Source organism: Benincasa hispida, chromosome 7 (assembly GCF_027475165.1).
Source record: "Benincasa hispida cultivar pf3 chromosome 7, pf3_genome.v1.1, whole genome shotgun sequence".
In the NCBI taxonomy this organism is placed as follows: Eukaryota; Viridiplantae; Streptophyta; class Magnoliopsida; order Cucurbitales; family Cucurbitaceae; genus Benincasa; species Benincasa hispida.
Genome location: NC_143484.1, coordinates 44,618,970 through 44,624,967, shown reverse-complemented (window position 1 = coordinate 44,624,967; position 5,998 = coordinate 44,618,970). Strand labels below are relative to the sequence as shown.

At 32.7% G+C, this 5,998-nt stretch overlaps 1 long non-coding RNA gene across 3 annotated transcripts; it reads right to left on the bottom strand.

Moving 5' to 3' along the window:
* Positions 1-3,539: 3,539 nt before the first annotated feature.
* Positions 3,540-5,690, bottom strand: LOC120081886 (uncharacterized). 3 transcript variants are annotated; one of them, XR_016530543.1, is made up of 6 exons: positions 5,251-5,682; positions 5,097-5,160; positions 4,942-5,011; positions 4,801-4,854; positions 4,624-4,697; positions 3,540-3,782 (listed from the first exon to the last, which is right to left on the bottom strand). It is a non-coding gene; the product is annotated as an uncharacterized LOC120081886 (long non-coding RNA). The 3 variants fall into 3 exon arrangements; XR_005482980.2 differs by lacking the exon at positions 4,624-4,697 and having other exon boundaries at positions 5,251-5,690; XR_005482979.2 differs by lacking the exon at positions 3,540-3,782 and having other exon boundaries at positions 4,646-4,854.
* Positions 5,691-5,998: the final 308 nt, after the last annotated feature.

The following is a 5,998-nucleotide window of genomic DNA, read 5'->3' as shown; positions in this document are numbered from 1 at the left end:
CAAATAAACACGTAAAATTTAGGAACAATTCCGAATTGAACGTAGTAAGATAACACATTTTTGCTGCTATCATGTGGCAATATTTTTTTTAATTGAATTCTTTTATCACCTGAATAGTCAAATATTTTGTGGCAACAAGGAACAAGAAAAAAAACATAAATATATAAATAAAATATACATTTTTTGACATCTGAGATCAACTACCTAACACGAAAACTACCATTGATATTCAACGAGTAATCTATATATTTAAGCATAAGAAAGAGATTGGTGAAATTTACTCACAAGTCTAATACCAAATATAATAAATAAACAAAAGTAAGCCAACGTTCACAACATCCTTAAATGGCAAGAATGAGCTCGTAGTTGCACTTTTATCATACTCTAGTGAAAGAGAAGGTCTAGAATGATGGAGAAGAGTTTGTCGGTTTAGCCAAAATGACTGCCTGATACAAATCAAATTGTGTGCTTTAATTTAAAACTTATCGTATTTGAATATAGCAGGCAAGTCATTTTTGGCTATCAAACAACACTCTTAATCATCATACTAAACTTCTCTTCCTTCCATTTTCGTGTAGCAAATTCAACCATTCGCCAAATCATAAAAGATAGGAAAGAAAGAAGATAGAATCAAACATGAAAGGGAAGAATCTAATCAACAACAATAAGGCAGCAAAGATGATCCAACCCTTCATGTTATAATTTTTTTTCTTCTACTCTTCCAAATCAAATAGAGTTGCAAGGTTTATAGAGTTCGATAACTCATTATGTATCTATATATAGTTGCTTGAGTAAAGTCTATGCTTTGCTTTTGCTTTGTTTCTGACATTTAAAAGAATATATTCTAATTTATGGGTTGCATGGTTGACTTAAACTAGCTAGCAAGAACCTTCATTCTTTCAAATTATTCCTTTTTCTAAAGTCAACTGTAGTTGAAAAATGTTAACTTCAATCAACCCTATTTTCAAACACCAATATGCTAACAAGTTGAGGAACATCTAGAACTTTATGCTGGAGTTGTAGAAATTGGATCATTAACTTATAATAATTGTAGAAATTGGATCCTAAAATGATAAAAATTGAACCCTTAAATTTATACAATTGTTAAATTTTCTAATATCACGTAAGTTTGAAGATCCAATTTTAATATTTAAATAAGTTTGAGGGCTCAATTTTTACAATTAAAAGTTTGAGGGTTTAACTGCAACTAGCTACCACCATACTTTACTAGTACTTTTTGCAATTTTTCCAATAATTATCAAGCATATATAAATATATAAGTTAAAAATCATTTTTGGTCCTAAGCTTTTGTAGAAGTAATGATTATTTAGTCCTCGAACTTTGATATGTAACAATTTACGTCACCTTACTTTCAAATATGTAATAATTTATGTGCTTAAACAACTTTAGCATATAATATTCTAGTCCTTATACATTCAATTTTGTAAGAATTAGGTCCCTATACATTCAAATTTAAAACAATTTAGTCCTTATTATGAAAATTTTCATCAAACTTAATTGTCAAATTTCATTATTTAATGACTTAGCGTTTATAATTAATTTGCAAATTGAGCATTTAGCAGATAGGATATTTATTCATCAGTTAATTTATACAGGAAAAATTTTGAAAAGATTTTATATGGACAAAGCACATCTATTGAACATTTCAATGGAAGTTCGTTCACTAGATGTGAAGAAAGATATATTTCGACCACGAGATAATAATGAAGAACTTATTGGTCCTGAAGTACCATATCTTAGTGCATTTGGTGCACTTATGTATCTTGTTGATAATACAATACCAGATATTATATTTTTAGTATATTTATTAGTAAGATATAGTTCTTCTCCAACAAAAAGACATTGGAACGGAATTAAGCATATACTCTGTTATTTCCAAGGAATGATCGACATGGGTTTGTTTTACTCAAATAAATAAATTTTTGTTCTAGTTGATTATGCATATTCTAGATATTTATCTGATCCACACAAAGTTAGATCTCAGACAGACTATCTGTTCACATATCAAGGAACTACTATATCATAACAATCAGTGAAACAGACCATAATGGCTCCTTTCTTAAATCATGCTGAAATTCTTGCAATTCATGAGGCAAGTTGAGAATGTGTATGGCTAAGATCAATAATTCAGCGCATTCGTGAAACATGTGGTTTGTCTTCTAGTAAAAATCTTCCAACGACATTATTTGAGGACAACACAGTATGTATAACCCAAATCAAAGAAGAATATATTAAAGGAGATAAAACAAAGCATATTTCACTAAAGCTTTTCTATACTCATGATCTTGAAGAAAATGGTGACATAACTGTACAACAAATTTGTTCGAAAGATAACCTGACTGACTTATTTACAAAGTCATTACCTATCGTAACCTTTGAAAAATTGGTGCACATTAGAATGTGACGATTCAGAGATCTCAAGTGATGTTTCTATGAGGGGGAGCAAATATATCGTATTTTTTAGGAGTATAAATTATATGAAATATGTAATCTTTTTCCTTCACTAGAGTTTTTCTCATTGGGTTTTCCTAATAAGGTTTTGATCACTAGGATTTTTCCTAATAAGGTTTTGACGAGTCATATTCCATATATATAATGAGCATCTAAGTGGGAGTATTATATAAATATTACATTAAAATAGATGCCCATCCTTCATATCTCCACTTGTCTTTGTACATATTGGTCATTTGGTTTACAACTATACATTATTAGTGTCCAAATAAACCCACCTCCTACTTGCCAAATTAACTAAAGGGATTTGGTGGGTTCATATGGGTGTGTGAATAAAATATTGGTGAGAAATCCCATTTTTTTGGGGAGAAATTAAAGAAAAATTCATTATTTCATTATTTTCTTATTTACTTTATTTTATTTAAGTTATTTATTTATATTATTTTTTCGGTATTTGTGATGCTCGATTTTACACCAAAATTAACTTTATTAATTTATTTCTTTTCTTGTATGTAAGCTTTTTCAAAGATTTAAAATTTAATTCTAATTTTTTTCTCGAAAATGCAATCATTTAAAAATATATTTCAATTGCAAAAGATTCTACCATTTTAGTTACTCATTTTATTCCACGACTTTTTGTTATTGTCTTCTTCATTTTATTGCTTTCCACGGTAAGTACTCCACCGATTTTCTATGATATATATCGTTATTGGCAAATATATTTAGTATATTTTGTTCCCCATATTTTTCTGAATTTAATTTTCAGCTATTTCCATGAGTTTTTAGTCTTCGATTTATTTTTTAATTACCTCTGCAGGCGCTTCATAATATAAATATTAATTATACTCTCCATGGTCGTGTCCATGTCCATGTCGGTATGAAAATGATGGACCAACCTCTTAATCATAATATCCTAAATCAAATGTTGGCATCATCATCATCGAGCTAACATAATCAGTTTGTGTAACGGCCCGACCCCCTAGGACTCAAGCTAGGCTATCACTAAACACATGCATGCATGGAACTTAAAACGACACCCTTTTATAGTGAAATAAATGCTAAATAAATAAGATAAATTCAAAATACCTCCATTAAATTCAAATATTAAAAAAATGATAGGGTACCCATAAATCATAAATGATAATAAATAGGTCTGAAAACAAATCTTAACAGTAAGTTTCAAACATTAAAACTGAAAGTTGAAAAACATGAAAAGAAATCTAAATATCATGAGCATAAACATAAAATTGGTCCCCAGTGGCTCGTTCATAGATTCCTCTTTTCATTCGTCAATGCGTCCCTGCCCTTACCTAAAATATAAAAATGAGAAAGAATGAGTATAAAATACTCAGTAAGTAACCCCACTACAAAGGTCAGGTTAGGCATCTATGTCCTCTAGATGCTTACCTCTGGTGGGACGTAAGCACTCTCCTAGTCCTCATGGGACACATACATAAATGAATAACTGAACTTCATTCTACTGTAGTTAAGTATACCCACTGCCTCTAGTAAGTCCCATAGGACCCACAACCTCTGGTGAACCTCGAAGAAAACACCACCTCTAGTGAATCTCAAAGGAAACACAACCTCTGGTGGTTCTAGAAGGAAACCACCACCTCTAATGAATCCCGAAGGATGCACAACCTCTGGTGAATCTCGAAGGAAAGCACTACCTCTAGTGAGTTCCGAAGGAAACACAACCTCTGTTGGATCCCGAAGGAAACCACCACCTTTAGTGAATCCTAAAGGACACACAACCTCTAGTGGGTATCTAACTAACAGTGAGGATACTATCACGATTTCAACATCACAAGTATCATAATATGGTTCTATATCATACATATACATCTCATTATCATAGTTCCATAACATACATATACATCTCATCATCATAGTCCCATAACATACATATACATCTCATCATCATAGTTCCATAACACACATATATATCTCATCATCCTCAGATTCAGCAGAATCTCCAAGAATAAAATGTACTTAAATCATGCTAGCATTCAATCCTCTTTCATGCGTATCTAGTTCATGCAACTCACTCAAGGAAATCATACATAACAATCAATCTAATAAATAACCTCAATACAACATGCTTAATATTACCTGGCCCAAGGCAATTCCAGTAATATAGTTACTTACCTCAAATTTAAGTCCAAGGAAATTAACAATTCAAAGTCTTCTCTTTATCTTGAGTAGAATTCTTGAACCAATCTCTAAACGTTAACCCATTTCAATTTCCACATTAGGGGCCTAATTTCAAACAAAGCTATACAAATATTGCCAAAATAAATCCAAACAAATTCAAATATTCTTTACCCAAAGTATAGCTCGTTTCAAAATTGCTCCCAACCTCCCAACAAATGCCCCAAACTGTGCAAATTTAATGATAATGGTTAGAACCTCCAAATTCCAACATACTATATTTAAATCAATGGTTCCAAGACTTAATACACTTACCAAAGCGTGACAAAACCCTTTTGATATTGTTGGACGACGATTCCAAACCTCCTTGAAATATCAAATTAATCTTCAACAATCAAGATTTAATCCATAATTAGGCCAACTATTCATTTGATAACCAAAATCTTTGAAGAACGAAAACCAAAACCTACCAAAAGTCATCATTCTGGACCTTATGTTGTTGGATAGTGGTTCTTGACACCTTAAAACCTCGATCTAAATTGAGACATAGCCAGTATCAATATAATTGAACCAAACTTAAATGGGTAACCAAGATTTTCCAAGAAAACCTCACAAAACACCTACCCAAGATCCAAATTTCGGTAAGGTGTGCGAGACCTAACGGTTGGTCGGAAGACGCCTGCGAGGGACTATAGAGCTGGTGGTGAGGCGAGACATGGGCTAGGCGGACAGCTATAGATTGCTGGAATGACGCGCAAAGAAGTCGAGGTGAGGGATGGCGTGTGAAGGTTGGCTTCAATCGACGACGACGGAACAGCAGACATGTGGTGCGGCTGGGAGAGAAGTACGATGTGAGGGCAAGCGAGCAATTGGCGGCTGGAGGCACTCACACCGACACGAAGAACTGACAGCTAGTGTTCGGCTTCAGATCCAATGGGTCCAGGCGGCGATGGACAGCGACGCTACGAGGTCGACGATCAGTGGCAGGACAGGGGCTCACATGAAGAGGAAGAAAGAAAACGGAGGGGGAGGGGAGGGGGACTGCTTGCACGTGAAAGAGAGGGGGAGGACTTTTGGGTTTTAAATTAAAAAAAAATAATAACTCACAAGGAAATAAAATAAATATTTTATCTTTATTCTTAAAAAAGAAAACCTAACTTACTATACATATATATATAACCATTTTCAATTCTTTTCATTTCCTCTTTAAACCCAAATTTAAAATTAAACCAATTCTCCCAGATAAAATCTCAATTATCAAAAATTGAATTTTCAAAATTCCAAAAATATCCTCAAATATTAGAAGATACTAAAATTACATTAAGAACAAAATTTCGGGGTGTTACAATTTGGCTCTACATCTACATCATAG